Below are 22,792 nucleotides of genomic sequence, written 5' to 3' on the forward strand. Positions count from 1 at the left end.
GCGACTTTAATTTTCATATAGATAATAATTGTGACCAAAAAGTAAAATAATTTATGAACCTCTTGGACTCTTTTGATTTGAGACAGCTCGTTAATCAGCCTACACATAAAGCAGGTCATACGTTAGAGTTCGTAATTACTAAAGGACTAAAAGTTGATGTGACGCAGATCATTGATATTGGTCTATCAGACCATTTTCTTTTACTATTTAATATAGAAATATTGATAGAAAACATTCATGAGAAGCATATTGTTAAAAAAAGCTTCTTTGATTCATCAGCAGCTTTAAAATTTACAAACATTCTAAGCAACCAGTCCGTTTATAGTGCTAACTATAATAGTGAGGATAATGTAAATATTAAGGTGGAAAGATTTAATACTAAGGTGAGAGCTGCTGTTGACATAGTTGCACCTGAAAAGACAGTTTAAAAATCTTCTAGCATTGTTCTACCATGGAAGACCCAAAGAGTGTCTTCATTTAAAGAGAACATGCCATAGAGCTGAGCGTAAATGAAGGAAAACTAAACTAACTATCCACTATAAGATATTGAAGGTTAAAATAACAGAATACAATAACACAGTCCGTCTTGAGAGGCTCTGCTACTTCTCTAGAATTATAAATAACAATGCTAGTAATCCCAGAATCTTATTCTCTACGATTGATCGTCTGCTAAACCCAGGTAACTCAAAGGAATGCCTCCAAAATACTTCCAATGAAACTTGTGAGGCTATTGCTGTATTTTTCAATCAAAAAATTAATGATATTAGAAATAATATATCTCCCCAACACTGCGAATCCTCTTAAGCCCCAGTACTCTGTTATAAACAAATTAAATTCTTTCACCAGGATAGATTTACCTGATTTACATAAAATAATTTCTCAGATGAAATCCTCCACCTGCGTCCTTGACCCAATACCAACAAGTTTTTTCAAAGAAGTATCGGGCGTGCTAATTGATAGTATTCTTGACATAGTAAACTCGTCATTAGATACGGGGGTCTTCCCAGACTGTCTTAAGACTGCTGTAGTTAAACACCTACTCAAGAAAAATAATCTTGACCCCTCTGCTTTTGAAAATTTTAGACCCATTTCTAACCTGCCTTTCTTAAGTAAAATTTTACAGAAGGCAGTCGTTATGCAGTTAAATGACCACCTCAATAAACATGCTATTCTTGTTAAGTTTCAGTCGGGTTTTAGAACAAATCACAGTACAGAAACGCACTCGTTAAAGTAGTAAATGACTTGCGGGTTAATGCAGACAGAGACCATTTATCTGTTCTCATCCTCTTAGATCTGAGTGCTGCATTTGACACCATTGATCACAATATTCTTAGAAATAGCCTTAGTCAATGGGTGGGCCTCTCTGGCAGTGTCTTAAATTGGTCTGAATCCTACCTGGCAGGTAGAAAATTCTTTGTTAGTTGTGGTAATTACAACTCAAAGACACATGATATCCTATATGGTGTTCCACAAGGCTCTATCCTGGGTCCGCTACTCTTTTCGATCTACATGCTTCCGTTATGTCAGATTATCTCAGGGTATAACGTGAGTTACAACAGCTATGTTGATGACACACAGCTGAATTTATCAATAGCGCTTGACGACCCCGACTCTGTTGTTTCACTAACACAATGTCTTACTTGTGTTTCTAAATGGATGAATAGTAATTTTCTCAAGCTAAATAAAGAGAAAACAGAAATTTTAGTGATTGGCAATAATGGATATAATGAGGTTATTAGAAACAAACTTGATGCATTAGGATTAAAGTCAAGACGGAGGTAAAGAATTTAGGGGTAACTGTTGACTGTAACCTGAATTTTAAATCGCATATTAATCAGATCCCTAGGACAGCATTTTTTCACTTAAGAAACATAGCAAAAGTTAGAAAATTGAAAGATGCTGAGAAATTAGTTCACGCTTTTGTTTTCAGTCGACTAGATTACTGTAACACACTCCTCTCAGGACTACCCAAAAAAGACATAAATCGTTTGCAACTAGTGCAGAATGCAGCTGCTAGAATCCTAACTAGGAAAAGAAAATCCGAGCACATTTCTCCAGTTTTGATGTCACTGCACTGGTTACATTTGTCATTCAGAATTGACTTTAAAATTCTGCTTATTGTTTACAAAGCCTTAAATAATCTCGCTCCATCTTATATATCAGAATGTCTGACACCCTATATTCCAAATCGTAACCTTAGATCCTCAAATGAGTGTCTGCTTAGAATTCCAAGAGCTAAACTTAAAAGAAGTGGTGAGGCGGCCTTCTGCTGTTATGCACCTAAAATCGGGAATAGCCTGCCAGTAGGAATTCGCCAGGCTAATATAGTGGAGCACTTTAAAAAACTGCTAAAACAAATTACTTTAACATGGCTTTCTCATAACTTCATTTTAGTTTAATCCAGATGCTCTGTATATTCAGTTAATTATCATAACTATTCATGGTGGCTCTAGAATCCGTACTAACCCCTACTCTCTCTTCTGTTTCTTTTCCCGTTTTTTTGTGGTGGCGCATCTAATCAAAGCACCATGATGTTCCTACATTGATGGATTAAAAGCCAGAAGTCTACATGACCATCATCATCAAGTCCTTCCATGATAACCCTAAATACAAAGAGGACTGTTCATTTATGTTAGGTAGAATGCCCAGAGGGGGCTGGGCGGTCTCATGGTCTGGAACCCCTGCAGATTTTATTTTTTTTCTTCAGCCGCCTGGAGTTTTTTTGTTTTTTCTGTCCTCCCTGGCCATCGGACCTTACTCTTATTCTATGTTAATTAGTGTTGCCTTATTTTAATTCTTACTTTGTTTTTTTTTCTCTTTTCTTCACCATGTAAAGCACTTTGAGCTACATTATTTGTATGAAAATGTGCTATATAAATAAATATTGTTGTTGTTACTGTTGTAGATTGACTCTGTATATGTAAATGTGGATAGGTTTGTGTTAGTTCTTTATGATGCTTGCACACTGTCCAGGGTTGTTTCCCACTTTGCATCTAATACTTCCCGAATTGGCCTAGCTCCCTGGACCCTAAACTACAATGAATGGACAGATGCCTTATAAAGTGGAATATTTTGAAATGAACACATAAAAAGCAAAGTGGTTAGTGTTGCTGCGTTACACACTGGATTCCACATCTGGTTTGGCCACTGCTATTGTTGAGTTTCCACATTCTGTCTGGTTACTGCTATTTTATTACAACAGCCCAAAAACGTGTGTTAGGCTAACTGGCAGCTCAGAACTGGCTCAGTATGAATGATCAGCAGAATGTGTGTTAGTGTGCCCTCCATTGTACTGGTTTTGCCTTATGTCTGGTTCTGCTGAATTTAATTAAGTGAGTTCAAAAGTAGATGAACGGATGGAAGAAATCTGTATTGATATGTTTCATTCCCCATAGCTAAACAGATCTTGTAGTAATGTGAAATTTCTGCACAAATTACAACTTACCTCTTTTCTTAAATATATATCTTCTTCTTCTTCTTTTGCCACAGCGGATCTTCTTCTTCCATATCTTTCTTTCCTCTGGATCTTGTTCTGTTACACCCATCACCTGCATGTCCTCTCTCACCACATCCATAAACCTTCGCTTAGGCCTTCCTGTTTTCCTCTTCCCTGGCAGCTCTATCCTTAGCATCCTTCTCCCAATATACCCAGCATCTCTCCTCTGCACATGTCCAAACCAACGCAATCTCGCCTCTCTGATGTTGTCTCCCAACCATCCAACTTAAGCTGACCCTCTAATGTACTCATTTCTAATCCTGTCCATCCTCGTCACACCCAATGAAAATCTTAGCATCTTTAACTCTGCTACTTCCAGCTCTGTCTCCTGCTTTCTGGTCAGTGCCACCGTCTCCAACCCATATAACATAGCTGGTCTCACTACTGTCCTGTAGACCTTCCCTTTCACTCTTGCTGATTACCGTCTGTCACAAATTACTCCTGACACTCTTCTCCACCCATTCCACCCTGCCTGCACTCTCTTTTTCACCTCTCTTCCACAATCCCCATTACTCTGTACTGTTGATCCCAAGTATTTAAACTCATCCAACTTCGCCAACTGTAGTCCCTGCCTCCTCACCATTCCACTGACCTCCCTCTCATTTACACACATGTATTCTGACTTGTTCCTACTGACCTTCATTCCTCTCCCCTCTAGAGCATATCTCCACCTCTCCAGAGTCTCCTCAACCTGCTCCCTACTATCCAATCCCTGATGTAATCCCACCTCCAACTTGAATGCATCCGTCGCTCCTACCGCATACCTCACCACTGTCACACTTCCCTCGTACATATCCTGTACAACTCTTACATACTTCTCTGCCACTCCCGACTTCATCATACAATACCATAGCTCCTCTTGAAGCACCCTGTCATATGCTTTCTCCAGGTCCACAAAGATGCAATGCAACTCCTTCTGGCCTTCTCTAAACATCTCCATCAACATCCTCAGAGCAAACATTGTCATCTGTGGTGCTCTTTCTTGGCATGAAACCATACTACTGCTCACTAATCATCACCTCACTTCTTAACCTAGCTTCCACTACTGTTTCCCATAATTTCTTGCTGTGGCTCATCAATTTTATTCCCCTGTAGTTACTGCAGTCCTGCACATCCCCCTTATTCTTAAATATCGGCACCAGTACAATTCTTCTCCACTCCTCAGGCATCCTCTCACTTTCCAAGATTCCATTAAACAATCTGGTTAAAAACTCCACTGCCATCTCTCCTAAACACCTCCATGCCTCCATAGGTATGTCATCTGGATCAACGGACTTTCCATTTTTCATCCTCTTCATAGCTGTCCTTACTTCCTCCTTGCTAATCCGTTGCACTTCCTGATTCACTATCTCCACATCATCCAACCTCTTCTCTCTCTCATTCTCTTCATTCATCAGCCTCTCAAAGTACTCTTTTCATCTACTCATCACCCCCTCCTCGTCTGTGAGTACGTTTCTATCTTTATCCTTTATCACCCTAACCTGCTGCACATCTTTCCCAGCTCAGTGTCTCTGTCTAGCCAATCGGTACAGGTCCTTTTCTCCCTCCTTAGTGTTCAACCTCTCATACAACTCATGATACGCCTTTTCTTTAGCCTTTGCCACCTCTCTCTACACCTAGCGCCTTATCTCTTTGTACTCTTGTCTTCTTTCTGTATCTCTCTGACTATCCCACTTCTTCTTTGCCATCGTCTTCCTCTGCATATTCTCCTGTATTTCCTCATTCCACCACCAGGTTTCCTTTTCCTCCTTCCTCTTTCCAGATGTCATGCCAAGCACCCTTCTTGCTGTCACCCTTACTACATCTGCTGTAGTTTCCCAGCTGTCTGGTAACTCTTCACTGCCACCCAGTGCCTGTCTCACCTCCTCCCTAAACTCAACCTTGCAGTCTTCCTTTTTCAGCTTCCACCATTTGATCCTTGGCTCTGCCCTCACTCTCTTCCTCTTCTTGATCTCCAACGTCATCCTACAGACCACCATCCTATGCTGCCTAACTACACTTACCCCTGCCACCACTTTGCAGTGTTCAATCTCCTTCAGATCAACTCTTCTGCATAGGATGTAATCTACCTGTGTGCATCTTCCTCCACTCTTGTACGTCACCCTATGTTCCTCCCTCTTCTTAAAATACGTATTCACCAGAGCCATGTCTATCCTTTTGGCAAAATCCACTATCCTCTGACCTTCTTCATTCCTCTCCTTGACACCATGCCTACCCATCACCTCCTCGTCTCCTCTGTTCCCTTCACCAACATGTCCATTGAAATCCGCTCCAATCACCACTTTCTTTTCCTTGGGTACACTGTTCATCACTTCATCCAACTCACTCCAAAAATCTTCTTTCTCACCCATTGCACACCCAACGTGCGGGGCATATGCACTAACAACATTCATCATCACATCTCCAATTTCCAGTTTCATAATCATTACTCTGTCTGACACTCTTTTCACCTCCAAAACACTCTTGACATACTGTTTCTTCAGAATAACCCCTATTCCATTTCTCCTCCCATCCATACCATGATAGAACAATTTGAATCCACCTCCGATCCACCTGGCCTTACTCCCCTTCCATTTAGTCTCTTGCACACACAATATATCAACGTTCCTTCTCTCCATCATATCGGCTAACTCTCTCCCATTACCAGTCATACTGCCCACATTCAAAGTTCCTACCCTCAGTTCCACTCTCTTTACTTTCCTCCTCTCCTCCTGCCTCTGGACACGTCTCCCCCCTCTTCTTCTTCGGCCAACAGTAGCCCAATTTCCGCCAGCACCCTGTTAATATACAGTACTGGTGGCGGTCATTGTTAACCCGGAGCTCAACCGATCCGGTATGGAAATTTGTATTGTTGTCCACATATTGATTTGGCAAAATTTTACACCAGATGCCCTTCCTGACGTAACCCTCCCCATTTATCCGGGCACAAAAAAACACACTGGTTTGTGCATCCCCTGCCAAAACCCAAAATCGGCCAAAGCGGGAAGTGTCTGGCCAAATCAGGAAATGGCCAATGTCGCTGTAAATTGACCAGCCAATGTCCAATCTTTTCCTCAATTTCGAGATTTGGCCAGCCAGTTTGCGAAATGGCATGGGGCGACTGGCCAAATTTGGAAGAAAAATAGGCATGAGCAGCGATTTGTTGCGCACTTAGTAGTGCAATTGCATCAAGTGTAGCCTTGACGGCTCTTGTTCAGAAAGCGGACACCACTTGGTTGTTTCACAATAATTAAGTTTAGGTATATAAGTAGGTTTCACATTTCTGTTATCATTTTAGCCCTAAAATAGTGACTTAAAATCAGGGACCTATTTTATTGAACTTAGTGTTTGGGTGAGGGGAAGGCCGTCTCAAGTGACGTCCGCTTTCTGGACAAGACCCCCCTTGAGCAGTTTCTTGTGCAAAATGGAAAACTCACTTCTGAATCTACATCTGAAATATTTAAGCATCTTCACACCTTGAGTGGACAGTCTTACATCAGTGCATCGAATTTTGGCCAGGGAGTTCTCGCCACTTCGCGAAATGGCCGACCAAAGTAGCATATACACTGGTCATTTCTAGTAATTCAGACTAACTTTGGGTTTTGGCTGTAACATATATACAGTGATCCCTCGCTATATCACGCTTCGACTTTCGTGGCTTCACTCTATCGCGATTTTTTCTCATACACGCTTACGTCACTACGTGTGCGCTTTCTGAGAACTTTTATCTAAGCCCCACGATGGCTCCTAAACGTGCTGCTTTTTCTAAGCCTTCTGACAATGAAACTAAGCGCCAGAGGAAGATGCTTACCATCCAGGAGAAGGTGAAACTCTTGGATATGATCAAAGATGGCAATATCCTACAAAAGCCTCCTCACGCATATGAAAAGACAGCGCCAGCAACTGCCTATCAAGATGTTCTTCAGCCGCGCCCCCAGACACCCACTGCCTACTCCTAGTACTCCTTCAGCGGAAGAAGACAACGACGCACCTGCTGAAGATACTGCACCACCTTGTCACGCTTGGGTCACAGATTTGCACAGAGACACAGGAGGTTGTAGAAAAAAAAGAACTTTATTCAAAGCACTGCAAACAAACATTTGTCTCTTTTCAAAAGTTTAAATGTGCTCCATGACAAGTCAGAGATGACAGTTCTGCCAGGAGCAGAGAATGTCTGAGAGAGAGAGAGAGAGAAACAAAACAACCAATTCCAAAGCTGAGAGGAGCTGCACAATACTTTTAAGTAAGCGGAGTACCACGTGAGAGGTTTATCGTACGTTATAGCGCAAGTAAGAAGGGTAAGGAGCAATGTGAAGGTAGACTGTCAGCTGTTTCAGGGGTTTTCCCAGGGGCGTCTGTGTCCTCTGAGGGTGCGATCAGCGCTCCAGCTTACAACCTGAAGATTCTCCTACTGAGCTCGTGCCTTCATAGGTTAGTGGTTGTGTGTAAGAACTGTGTATGTGTGTAATTAAATGTACAGTACAATAATAATAATATGATATTTGTAACGTCTAATATGTCTTATTTTCTCTTATTCTGTCTAATATATTGGGTAATACGAGTGTAATGGTGACTAAAGGGTGTTATTTCATGTCTAGAGGGCTCTAATAATGTTAAAAAACGTATTTAGAAGGTCGTAAACAGGTTTTCTATACTCTAACTGCGAAAATATTCGATTTATAAATAAAGAATCCTACTTCGCGAAAATTCATTTATCGCAGTAGAGTCTGGAATGGATTAACCGTGATAAACGAGGGTTCACTGTACTGTATATATATATATATATATATATATATATATATATATATATATATATATATATATATATAGTGGCGGATGGCCGGGTCCCATGCCTGGCCGGGATGTCCCATTACTATATATTCAGGGGGAGCAGCCCTGGACAGTGCAATACCTCCCCCTGGACGCTGGATGGCCAACCCCCTGGGTTGGAGCGGTGTCTCAGCCTCCCACAGGGCTCCATGGGGGATGGAGTTCTCCACAGCCCTGTTGGGTTCTGCAGGCGCCACCAGGGGGTGCTGCAGCAGGAGCTGCTGGACCCCTCTGGGCATTAGTTTCGCCACACCCGGAAGTGCAGCCAGATGTCAGCAATCAAACACCTGGAGTACTTCCGGGTGCCCAATAAAAGGGGCCAGCAACTACCACTCAGCGGCCAGAGTTGGGTGGTGGAGGACAAGGTTGCCTGGGAGGAGTGATGGTAGAAGCGAGGACTGTTTTGGTGTTTGAGTTTGTGCTTGGGACTGTGTTGTGGCTGGGGGGATTACGGGGAAGAAGTGCCCTCCAGCTGAAGAAAACAAAAGTTTGTTTTATTTTTATACGTGCCTCCCGTGTCCAGTCTGTGTCGGGTCAGGCACAATATAGTGCCTTTGTTACAATATATATATATATATATACTAGGGGGTTCCCCCCCTGCTTGCTTTGCTTGCCAACCCCCGACCTGCGCTACGCACCAGCCACTTCACGTCTCTGCTGCTCGCGGTGTGAAGAGGGGGGCTGAATGCACCCCAAGGAGATGTGGTTGCTCCTCCGAAACCCCCTCTTAAACTGTGATACAATAGGAAACGAATACAGTTTTTTTACCTCCTCTTTGCTCGATCAGCTGCTGGCTTGCTGCTGCTGCCGTGCCGCATGATGTGCATCTCGTGCGCCACTTCGAACATTTAAAAGCCTGTTCAGCAGCTGTACTACTCCTTGTCTTTTATTTCTGGCCCCAGGCGTGGTTAAATCTTTTGGCACAATGTCTCGTCTCACGGGACATGAGTTCTTGAAATTTTTTAGTTTATAATTTAAAAACGGAATAAGAATCTGAAAATCTAACAACATCACACTAAAGTTCGATAAAATTCTGAAAAGAATGATACCAAACATGTATATGTAGGTTTTAAAATAAGCCCAATTTAAAGCGTGACAAAAAATGTGACATAAAAAGTCACATAAAATCGTTGCAGAAAATCTTTGCACTTTAAGGCTTAGGATTTTATATATAGAGAGTAGATATAGTATCTGCAAAATACTGTGAGCTTTCATATTCATGTTAAAAATTATTGGATAGATTCTTTGTAAAATATTTGTGTATGACTGCAAGCATTCCTGAATTTCTTTATTCTGAAATCCTATGGGATTGGCGATTCTAAATTGTCCCTAGTGTGTGCTTGGTGTGTGGGTGTGTGTGTGTGTGTGTGTGTGCGTGTATGTGTGTGTGCGCGCCCTGCCCGGGGTTTGTTTCCTGCCTTGCGCCCTGTGTTGGCTAGGATTGGCTCCAGCAGACCCCCGTGACCCTGTAGTTAGGATTTAGCAGGTTGGATAATGGATGGATGGATGAAATCCTATATGTCCAAGCTTCAATCTTTTTAAAAATTTTAGCCCTAAACAAAAAAAAAGAAAACTTCAGAAGCCATCTTATATGAAATGTGAAAATGACTGCATATGTTTGAATTCAAATGTACTGTACTTTCTATGTGTTTCTATTCAACTTATTCATACAAAACATGACACAGTTTGTAGTGGGGCAAATTAAGAGGCAGGGCAAAAGCCAAATGCTAGGGGTAACAACTGGACAAAACCCTGTTTAATTTGAGCAAAAATAAAGAAAACAACTAAAAGGATGCACTTGAGTGCGCTATTCGCATGGGGCAACTTCCCTTTAAAAAACTCTGGTCTTGGTCTGCATGTACAGTAAGAAAGGTCAGCACCAAAATGAGACGTCGCCTTTCAGGAGCATCCTCCTTTTATACTGGACGGACTAGAGGAGGCAGGGCTTTCTTGCCCTCAAAGAGCAGTTTCTCAAGGCTGTTAGGGAAAAAGGAGACAACCATTAGCGAACCTGGAAGGTGACCCTGCGATGGGTTGGCACCCTGCCCGGGATTGGTTCCTGCCTTGTGCCCTGTGTTGGCTGGGATTGGCTCCAGCAGACACCTGTGACCCTGTGTTCGGATTCAGCGGGTTGGAAAATGGATGGATGGATGGATGGATGGATGGAAAGTGACCCTCTGGCGTGCATATCCCAGTGTATCAATGTAATCTTAAACTGCATATCTAAGACAAACTTAATGTTAACCTGAAGGTTTTATTTAATTCTGTAACTGCTGATTACTAAATGGCCACTTATAGGACAAGCCATTGAAAAAGGTATTGTAACAGATCTTTGGAGGTAAGTGTGCTCCACCCAATGCTGAGAGCTGTGGCCATGCTTGGGTTTACTGTATATTATAATACAGAGGTAGACCCTGCCTATGGCTCTGTGTTAGGTGGGGTGCTGTGGTGCTAAACAATATTTTCTGGTGCTTTAGAGGAACAGAAACTTCAGAAGGAATGAGTGACACATTCATTTTTTATTCCACAATTACATCTTTCTCTTTTTGACCTATAGAGCAATGAATGTGTCAATCCTTTGTGAGCATTTAGGTTGAAGCGCAGATTTCTTCAGATAGTATGAGTTTTTATTAAGTCCCCAATGTTTTTGCAATAGGCAGTGTCACTGCGCATTAACTGGCTAGCGGCACTTTTTAAAATGGTAATTAGTAAATGATGTCTGAAAGCACTCGGGGATTTCATGGTTGTGCTTTTTGCTGCTCTCTACTTCATCTGTCTCAATGTTTCTGCTGGCCTGTCATTAGTTGTCTACAAATTCTTGTGTCAGTTGGGAGATATGCCATGTGCTTTAGAGGAATATTATCCAATCATGCATACAGTATGCAAATCAGACAGGTGGAAAGGCAGAAAAAAAGTATAACCAGTCCAAGCAAATATACACTGCCAAGTTTGCTTTTGCTTTGTAAACTTTCAGATTGCTAAAGCACTTGTCGTGGGTTGTGCAGTAACACAATGTGCCACTATGACAGATTAATATTATTAAAAAAATTGAGTTTCCTTGAATAGATTTAATATGTGAAAGTCGAGTTTTCAGTGAAGCACAGCTCCACCACAAGTTGTGCAAAATGAGTAACAGTTTTTCCCTCAGTTATACTTAACTATAAAAATATTGCTCCTTTAAGTACAGTATGTGAAATTGTCATTGTACCTGGTGCTCGCAACCCTGTTTCAGTGCTAAGGGGCTGGAACAATTTGCCTTGCAGTCTTGCAGTTTATGTGTGTTTGAACAACCTGAACTTTCCTGATTAGCAATGGTGCTTGAAGGTCATTGCCCATATAAAAATGAAGGCTGCTTATCACTTTTTAGTCATGCATTTGTACTTGTGGTTCAACTTTACCCAGTTGAGGCCATGCAGTGCACACCAGCGAAGTGATCTGAAAAGTCCAGTATAATGTTTTGCCTTAAAGATAACCACCGTAAACTATAAAAACAAAACAGATCAATATCAGGAGAGTATTGCTCACAAAACATTATGCTGCATCTTTATTTTCACCCACCAGTGAGGACGAACATACTAAATTTAGCTGATCTAATCAGCTGCTTGTGTGTTTAACTAAGTGATTTTGTAATCCATTTAGTTACTCGATTATGTTTACCTCCTTTGTAAGTCACTTTGGATAAAAGCGTCTGTCATGCGAGCAAACATAAATGCAAACATAAGCCACTAAGTATTTAGCTAAACAAATGGGCTTGATGAACTGAATGATTTCCTCTTGTGTGTCAAATTTCTTATATTCTAAGGAAGCCTACGTGTGGTCCTTCCACTTTGTAGAGAAGAAGCCGGAAGTATGGTACTCCTGTTTTCAAGGAAGTGCAATATCCTGCTGGTTAAGGAACAGATATAAATATAGAAAATATTTTTTATAAAGTTTGCTGGCCTAACGCTCACCAACAAATATCTGGTAGACAGTGCAGATACTAGACATGTAGTGTGTAGTTGGAGTCACACAGTGTGTGTACCTTCAGTACTGTGTCTCTTCAGAGAATCTTTGGTTATCGCTGCTTTGACTTTGTGTCGAGTAGATGGTTGCTCATGGAGTCCCGAATAAGGCACATTACCTATATTGTGAGGGAGTGTCAGTTACGGCACTACGGCCACAAACCCCAAGGGTGATCTAAATCAAAGACTCCACATTGTTGAGGACCCGAACAGCTGGACCAGGGCCAAGGGACGTCCACGTAACACTTAGCTGTGGCACATAGATGGTCATTTCCTGAGGGTGGGACTGGATCATGTGTCTGCCTGGGGGGTTTACCAAACAGGATCCTGTGCTGTTTTGTCATGTGGTGGGTATAGCAATGTGCTGTACCAGTGCATGCTCCCCATCCTGACCTGACCTGCTCAGTAGGCTAAGCCACTCTTGTGCCAACCTGCTACTTACTTGGATCTGTAGTTAGATAATTCAGGGAATTAATCTAAAACTGTAAGATGTTTGACAAATTAGAGGCAATTATTCACTTCATCAAGCTTACTAGGCTAGGCATTAACGAAGCTGTCCCCATATCCCATCCAGACACTTTTCAGTAGCTTTCAAGGGTATGAATACTTCATTTAGCATCATACAGGACATTGATTTAAACTGTCTGGCTCCCAGACATTGTGTTTTCTAGAGACAGAACGAAGTATAACTGCTTATTGAATGTGACAAGCGATGTGGCTGTTACAGTAGAGTGCACTTACCCTTCCCCCAAGCTAAAAGCATGGAGAAGTCCACTTCAGTTCATGAAAGGTATATTTTATGCTGTGAAACATTTGGCAACTGATCTGCGCAGAGCATGGGGGAGGAACTGACTGTACAAAGCCCAGCATCCACACTTTTAACTGATCTCCACCTCCACTAGCAATTACACAAATTCTTTTGAGTTTACTGAATGGGCTACAGTGCCTCAGCTGTTTTATAGACATGTAATTTGTCTGTTATCCAGAGAAATATGAAGGCCACATTGAAACAAGCTCCAGGATCTAAAGTCATATTACACTGGCTAATTTTAAAAATGGAAATTAAATAAAATTACCTGCTTCTTAGTTTGTGACATACTGCATTTAAGTAGTATGAATAAGAATTTGTGTGTGCACGATTGAGTCCTGATTGGAAATCCTTAGTGGTTTGGCTGCTGCTAGTGCTGTTAGGATAGGCTCCACAAACCTGAATTGGATTATGTGGACTTGAGCATTGATGGTGGAAATAACTTTTACTCAAATCAGAATGACACCAAGGAGGCCAAAGTGTATGCCTCCTGTTACTCAGGCATTTGTCTTTCCTTCCAACTTCATACTCAACTAGACTGTATCTGTGAGGAATGTTTAAACATCTTTTTAATGTTTGAACACCCTTGTAACTGCAAGTCATGATTCAGAGTGAAGGACTCAGATTTTGCTCCAGGCCCCTTGAAAATTCAGTTAACCTTAAATGCCAAGTTTCTGATGCAGCATCCATTGTGCCCACTCTGTAAGAGGAACAATATGTTTTAAAGTACTTCCTACTGGAACCATGTGCCCTTTAGGACATCTGTCGTTTTACTTTTATGGTCTTACCTTTTTAGTAGAGAGTCAGTCAACCCTGAGAATAGCTGGAATGCTAGTTGTTTTAATAAAATATAAATTTAAATTAGATTAAATAAACTTTATTAATCCTAAGGGAAAATGCAAATACATACAGCAGCAGAAACATAAAAAACAAGATTGCAGACTCACAGGACAGATAATACAGCCAATCAATCAAACAATCAGTCGATAAATAAATAAATAAATAAACTTTATGAGAACATCAGGTGGAAACATTGATTTATCTGATAGCAGTGGGCAGAAAAAAAAACCTGCAGAGGCCCTTCTTAGCACACTGTGGTGTAATGAGCCTGCGGCTAAAAGTGCTCCAAGAGACCACCTCCTGGAGAAGATTGAGGGGACTTTTTTCAATTTTGCCATAATCCTCTTTTCCACAACAGCTTCCAGTGTGTTCAGGGTTTACCCTGTGATGGAGCAGGCTTTCCTGATGAATTTGTTCAAGCATTTTGCTTTTTTTGTGCTCAGATTGCTTCCCTAGGAGACTGCAGCGTAGAACACTGTCTACTATGGACTGGTAGAGCATTTCCAGTAGCTTGCTGTACACATCAAAAGACCTGAGTCACCACAGATGAAGTCCTCCACAACTTTCCTGTGCTCTTACTCGTCTCCATTATTAATGCAACCTATGATGGATGTCTCATCTGAAAATTTCTGTAGATAGCAAGCACTTGTATTGTGCTGGAAGTCTGTTGTGCAGAAGGTAAACAGGAAGGGAGACAGGACACTCCCCTTACGTGCTCCAGTGTTAGTTTCCACAATTTTTGACACACAGTCCCTCAGCCTCACAAACTGCTGTCTTTTGGTGAGGTGGTCTTGATCTAGGAGATTGTGGGAGCATCAAGATTCAAAGCCTTGAGCTTTTTCCCCAGTCAATGATGCAGAATGGTGTTAAAAGCACTGAAAAAGTCAGTCAACTGACTGTGGTATCAGCCAAGGTTATTATAGTTAATGAAAACTAAAAACTGAAACTATTTATAAAAAAAACGTATTTTGTTATACTTGAACCTTTTGCGAAAGTGTGTATTTGATATTTGGACTTCAGCCGTCACACATTATACACTTCATGTCAACATTTGTCATTAGTACTATAACGTGAAAATGTTTCTGTTTTAGCTATGTGTTTCTTGCCTCGCATTTCCTGTCATCCTACATTTACACAGATTGTTGTAGACGTGAAATGCATGTGTTCCAAATAACAATATTTTATTTACCCTATACAATTCAAGGCACCTCACACCCAGATAAACAGACTTGAGCTGGGTGAACTTTTTGCCCGAATTGAGCTCTGGCGGTGAGGGGGATGGCATAGCAGGCTGTTGCTGCTTGTGCTGATCGACACATTTACAAAACAAAAACACTGATGGAGAGGTGCAAAGGAATTTAAGGTGGTCTGGCATTATGACTTTTTCACAGACTTCAGGGATTCTAGTGTTAAAGTATTGGTTTAATTCTCTGCCAAGACAGGAGATGATGCTATATAATAACAGTTGATCTTTTCCTCCCTCTGCAGAAATTAAGATTGATGGTTTTCCACCTCTGATGTCACTCCTGGGGTCTGTCCACCTGGACCCACCTCTTCCTCCTAGAATACCTGATAACTGGAAGAGCTGCCATCTTGGGCAGTCAACCTGAACAGATGAAAGTCAGTGGAAGACTCATTTTGCATTTCACACACTTTTTTAAAAAAAATCTTTTTCAGTTATACAAGGTTGGCAACAAGGTGCCCCAAAACACTTACGTTGTCTGTCTTCACATTACAGTGGTGTGGTTGGCAGGATTTCTGGTCATCTGTCACTGTCACAGAGCTGGGACTGAAAGAATGAGATATTTAATAGCAGAACAGGGAGTGAAAGAAAGACATATGAAATATTCTCACAGACCTAACCCCAAGAATGGCAAAGATGTGCCTTGTTTCTTCTTTACTCTTAGGCAAGATGGCCATGGCCAAGATGGCTGGGGGAGCAGATTGGCTGAACCTACTCACGTGGGGAGTCACAAAGCATTTGGGGTGAACCAATATGGCCACCAAAACTTGAAGTGTGGTAGCAATTTAACATCTTATTAAAGAAAGAAACATCCTCTAACAGAACAAATCAGTAATCAGGCAGGAGAAAAGCAGTTCATTGTATCTTTTAATTACTCTTCAGCAAAATGCCTTGGAGGGAGCATTCTTCAAAAGCAATCTGTTACAACATGGTCAGAATGGTTCATTTTATAAACTATTGAATTTATATACAGTGTCAATAAATGCATACATTTTACTCCGGTTGGTTTACACCCAAATGACTTATATAAAATTAAAGTCTATTATATTATATTCTGGTTCTTCTTATACCTTTGAGTTGAGCCACCACCCTTAAAATTTCTATGCATATAACAACTGTCAATTCTGGTTGTTTATAGGACATCTGCTGATTTCTTAGTCATCTCTTAGTTATCTTTCAGTACATTTTGTTGTTCACTTGACCATTATCTGATTTCCTGATATGCCTGCAAATGTTTCTGACATTTATTAACCCTTTATGCTATTTCTTTAAGATGAAAGTTATGTTACCCTAAAATTATTCTTCCACAGAAGCTACACTTGGTAGGACATGGCATTGAAGGAAGTGCTTTAAAACCCCAGTTGGTGAGTGGGAAAATTTCTTCCTCTAAAGAAAATAAAAGAGTCCAGCAAACATGTCAGGTGTTTGGCCAATTATTAATGTCACCAAACTAGACTGGTCCTCTTGAGGTCCATCTGAACTACATTTTCCATACTACACCTGAAGTTATGAAAGGGTATGCGCAGAAGAAGTGCAAGCCTGTTGACGTGGAGAAAAACTGAGAAAACATCTGAAGCTTTCCTAGACCGAGGAGGGCACAGCCCAAGCAGTGAATCAACTCTGAGGACTTGGAAATGTTACTAACACCACTGCGTACACTATTAAAGGTATTGATCTCCCTTATCTTAACAATATCAGGGACAGAAGATACCACAAAAGCTACAGTGAAAGCGATAGAAAAATATTTGCAAAGTCTTGGACAGGTGCCCAGTTACAATGGAAAATTCAGGTGATGAAATCCTGTGCTGTAAAGCATAAAGAAATATAGTGTGAGGAGGTCCAGGAAGAAGGGAACCAAGTAGCACTTGTTTCAACAGTTGTGTCTGGTATATTGGAAATTTACCCCTGTCTTATCCTCAAGTCGTAGAGGCTGTTTCTTAGACCACTAAGATCAGAAAGGGCATAGAAAAAGGGACATATCCGAAGGGAACCGAGTAGTGCTTGCTCCGATAAAGTTGAAGGTTTTGTTTTAAATCCATTACTACTACTTACTATTATTGCTTGAAATTGACCTTGAACCTGTATTAAATGCATGTCACGTCTTCTTGAAAGGTCCTAAAAATATCAGGACTTACTTACAAAAGAGAAGGACACACCGAATGGTATTGCATTGCTGTTATTCCTTCTTCACTTATTGTACACTTGTGAAATCTATTACTGTTTAAATAAAATGAAATATTACCTCCTGTTAACTAAATCAATCTGGTCATATGACTTTTTTTATTTATTCATTTTTTTCTGTAACAGGTTACCTGAGGAAAGATAAGGAATCATGTGTTAAAAGCAGTCAAACAGTTTTAAAAGATTACTCTTTAATGTAGCACTGTCACATACTCATAGGCTTAATGTGACCTTGTTAAATACTTCTGTGGACGTTCATATTGGGTCATAAAAAAGACCTCCTAAAAAACAACCCTCCAGTAAAGATCTTAAATAAATAGAAAATGCAAGGGTAAATAAATTATATAGGATACAAAAGAGAATACTGTATTGTCAATGGTCACAAGACATGATAACAAAAATATTATAAAGATGACAGAAGTCAATTAAATCACTTCCGGTTCACCATGTGCAATAACTAAAAATAATTTTGATTGTTTTCCAGAAGTAAAACAAGCCAAGTCAATGTGATTATTGCTGTTAGAACATGCAACATAAGGATGTGCTATATGTTTTGGATTTGAAAGAACTACATGGTCACTAAGATGGCTTGGCATAAAATTATTAAAAGGTTCCTGACATCTACAAATGACACCATACTATACCAACTATAAAAAGTATTTAAAGAAGGAATTTTGCCTGCCATAACAAGATCTTTTCTTTACAATGTTCTCCCCTTCTCTTCTTGGATTATACTGTATCTATTAACCCCAGATCAAAATCATGATTGCAGCATTTCAGGAAGAATATTGGAATAGAGAAAGAGGGTATAGCAAGTCTTTTAATATACCTGACCTTCAACTTAAAAAAACAGTTCATTGTTATAATGCATCCTAACCAGATACAATAACATTCCTTGAAAAGCACAACAAATTGCACTTATCTTTTTTTTTTAAATGTGTAAAGATCACTCAGTTTAATCAATCTGTCCACCCAGAGTCAATTCTAGTCATGTCATGTGTATGTAAAGAATCGTCATACTAACACAAAAACACAAACATACACTTACCAACATCCACATGTCACATTTTAAAAGGTGTAAGTGTGAGAACCATTTATTACAGTGCAAGCACCGGCACGGATACAAGTATGTCTCTCATTCGCTCATTCTTCTCTCTGTTTAAGGTTGCTGATCCTCCTACGACCTTATGTCACTGAAGTATCATTTTGTCATTGAGATTATCATAAAGTAATATGTTGGAGGCCCAGAGGACACCCACATAGGAAACATATCATACAGACTTGTTGCACTACTCTAAATCCACACAAAAAAGCTTCACAAAGTAACTGGATATTGCATGTCTATTTTTTTTAGAATGGAGCACTAAAGAGAATTACACAGATACAGTAGATGGGATATACACTAAATGTAAATCTTTAAAGGAAACATTTGGACTATGATAAACACTCGTGCCATGGAAATCCATCCCCTGTGATGAATTCAGTTTAGAGGTATTGAAACCTGTTCTGGCCATAGTAGGTGCTAGGCTAGAAACAACTGCGGCACCAATTAACTTAACATGCATGCATTTCCAAATGTAATCTATTAAAGGCAGATGCGAGGAGGCAATTCTTATTTTTGTTGACTAACCTTTGGTATACTTTGTCCAAAAATGCTTTAAACAACTATTTTGGGAACACATTAGTAGAAACTGAATGTACGGTTTTATTTTCAGGGGTCTGCCAAGCAAATATCCAATGTTTAAATCAGCTCTTCACCAATAGAATGATCATGCACCAAGATTCAACACTCATTCAACGCATACTCATGAGAAACTGGTGCTGTCAGACTCCAGTCAAGGATTCATAACTCATACTGCCAAGGAGCTCCCTTTGTCAATCTTCTGCTTATTTTCATACAATTCCAATCTTTTTTTCTCTTATTGTCATTTGTCTTAGTCGTTGTATTGTTTATGTATTGTCTACTTGGGCCATGTCCATCATCGGCTGTACTTGGCATTAGTTTTCGAGAGTCAACTGGTTAGGGAAGTTATAAGTTATATATAGAGAGAATGTTCCCCTTTTGGGTGGCACGGTGGCGCAGTGGGTTGCGCTGCTGCCTGGCAGTTAGGAGACCTGGGTTTGCTTCCCGGGACCTCCCTGCATGGAGTTTTCATGTTCTCCCCGTGTCTGCGTGTATTTCCTCCAGGTGCTCCGGTTTCCTCCCACAGTCCAAAGACATGCAGGTTAGGTGCATTGGCGATTCTAAATTGTCTCTAGTGTGTGCTTGGTGTGTGGGTGTGTGTGCCCTGCGGTGGGCTGGCGCCCTGCCTGGGGTTTGTTTCCTGCCTTGTGCCCTGTGTTGGCTGGGATTGGCTCCAGCAGACCCCCGTGACCATGTAGTTAGCATATAGCAGGTTGGATAATGGATGGATGGATGTTCCCCTTTTCACATAAGTAACCAAACATCTTCTCAAAGCCAACAGATTGTTAAATTAATCTTTCGATGCTTTTATGGCATCAATTAAGTCACTAGGATGACAAAGCAAATAAGAGCTTAAGTCAAGTTTTTTTCTTACCACACTATCACAGTGTGGCTTAACCAAAGATTGACATTTTTGAATCACATACAGTATGGTAGGGATGGATGTATAGATGACAAAGGTACATTTTCATATTCAGAATTACAAGAGTTCTAACCCAGAGATGAGGAGTACAAATAAGAAGCCTGATCTTAACAGTACTGTATACATATACTAACAAGTCCTTTTATTCCTTCATGCCAGGGTAATTTTGATTCCCACTATTTTGTTAGTACATTTCTGATATAATGGAGGAAACCTATGAAGAGAACACACAAAACTAACAGAGAATACATCCAGTTGGAAAGAGTTACAGAGTTACTCTCTGCCCGGTCTCCTAAAAGAGAATGTCCAGTGTCACGCACGTGCATATGGGAGACAACTAAAAGGGCTCTAGTGATTATAATTACCTGCCAAACAGGGGCTGGTGCTGTGTTCTGATCCTTTCTCCCTTCCTCTCTCTGCAGAACGGAAGACTGACAGCCATTCCACCAATGATGTCAATTCCATCATCCACCTTCCTGGACCCACCCCCTCCTGCCTTGAACCCTTATGACTGGAAGTTCAGCTATTTTGTACGTTATGTGCAATTCGTTGCATATTTTTCATTGTTGCCTTATTTCAACTAAATGCGGTCACCAAATTAGTGCCCCAACACTTTGATGTTATTTAATCTCCTCTTTACTCTTTGATCAACCCTCTAAAAGTGGTATCCTAAAAATTGGGGAGCATAAGGTGGAATACACACCTAAGATGACTGATACAAATTACCTACTATTTCATAGACAGCTTTTTATTTATACCTTACTTTAGTATTGCAAGTACTATGCGAGTACTTTATCAGTACATGGCTTTGCTAAAATTGATTGTGTATGATAAATCTTTGATAAAACAGCAGCCCACACAGTTTACTTGGCTTGCTCAGAGTTACAATGGGAAGGAGGAAGAAAATTAAACTGCAGTCTTAACCATTAGGCTGTACTGCTCAGAGAGTCTCTTTCTGTGAACAAAGTTAAGAATTATTTTGTTACTCTCTCTCAAGTTAATAATGCTTGATTGAGACAAAAAAAAATTGTAATGCTTATTTTTATATCTCCTCTTACTTTGTTGGATTGTCACGATTTGAGGGGAAGTTAACAAACCTGAAAGAATAAGGTCTAACAAAAAACAAAAGGCATCTCAATGCAAACATGTGGTGATTCAAGATGTATCTTGGTTGTACAGCTAACTATCATAATGTTAACCCAGATTACATACAGGGTGCGGCATTCTTGAAATTTTCAGGTGATGCAAAGCTGGAGACAAAATAATACTTTGCTGTAAACTAAACGTAGAAAGCATTTGTGACTGTTCACCCATCCATCTTCCTGTACCTCTTATCCAGAGCAGAGTCACGGAGAAGGTGGAGCCTACCCCAGCAAGCATAAGACACAAGGCAGGAACAACACCTGGGCAAGGTGCCAGTCCATTTCAGGACAAACGCACACACATACACATCAGAGGCCAATTTAGCAATCCCATTCACCTAAATTTCATGTCTTTGGACTGTGGGAAGAAACCAGAGCACCTAAAGGGAAACCCATGTAGACACATGGAGAACATGCAAACTGCATACAGTGAGAAACAGCAGTAACACCATGTGGCTCAATTTGTGACTATAGTAAATATAAATCATTATAAATTATATTCAGTCAAAATGAGCAGGGCTTGAATTATAATGATATACAAATTAACATAAGTTGTTATGATGGCATAATTCCTAAGAGCCAGATTTAAGGGATGCATGTTAGACATTCAGTATTGCATGTTTCATTAGCTATTCCCAAATATGAATTGGATGTTTAAGGATTTTACTGATAAATAGGTGGCAACCTATAGAAGACAAAACGTGACTTAAAAATAAATAAATGAATACATGCAGAAATATATCTTTAACATAAATAAAGAAATACATTAATTCTTGGTAGAAATAAATGTAGCATGTTTGTAGGTGACTTTGACTCGTTTCATACAATATGACTCTCTAGATGGGTTAAAATATCAATCACCACTCAATCTCAATAATGTAGAGTGTGGTCAAGTAAGGAACTGCAAGGTACACAGAAAATTGTTTGGGCACTAACCTGGTCATCCCCATTTAATCCATCCATCCATTTTCCAACCCACTGAATCCGAACACAGGGTCACGGGGGTCTGCTGGAGCCAATCCCAGCCAACACAGGGCACAAGGCAGGAACCAATCCTGGGCAGGGTGCCAACCCACCGCAGGACTCCCTATTTAATTCCAGTGTAAAAAAAAAAAGTGAAAGTAACAAAAATGGGCAGCTCATATGAGAGAGACTGTGTGCGCCAACACAAAAAACAGAATGCTGTTGGGTTTGATTAAGCTTAGAAAGGAGCCCTATCCCCTAATGCATTTGGCAACTGTAGTATTTATATGTGGGGGACTAGAAGGGGAGGAGTCAGTTGCCCTCACTAGGCATCTTCTCTGTGCTGCGGAGGGGACAATAGAGGAGAAGACTAGCGCCTACACCCCCTCTCGAACCTGGGGTGGTAGGACATACCTCAGATGAGACCAGTGAGTGATCCACAGACACACATGTGTGACAAAAGTTAAGTGGAAATATGAGAAGAACAAGTCAAAGAAGCAAAATGGTAATGTGCTGGAAAAACTGAAGACAACTACAACACCAGATAGATGTCTGTAGCCTGGCTGGAAAACAGTGCACTGATCAGTATACCACATATGTGAAATTTTTATGCTTTATTTAAAGCCTTTAATTAACTCTTTGTCTGCTTGTGAAGGAGGGGAATATGGTGGCAAGATGAAAGTAATTTGGAACTGGGTTACCA

This window comes from Erpetoichthys calabaricus, chromosome 3 (genome assembly GCF_900747795.2).
Source record: "Erpetoichthys calabaricus chromosome 3, fErpCal1.3, whole genome shotgun sequence".
Lineage (NCBI taxonomy): Eukaryota > Metazoa > Chordata > Cladistia > Polypteriformes > Polypteridae > Erpetoichthys > Erpetoichthys calabaricus.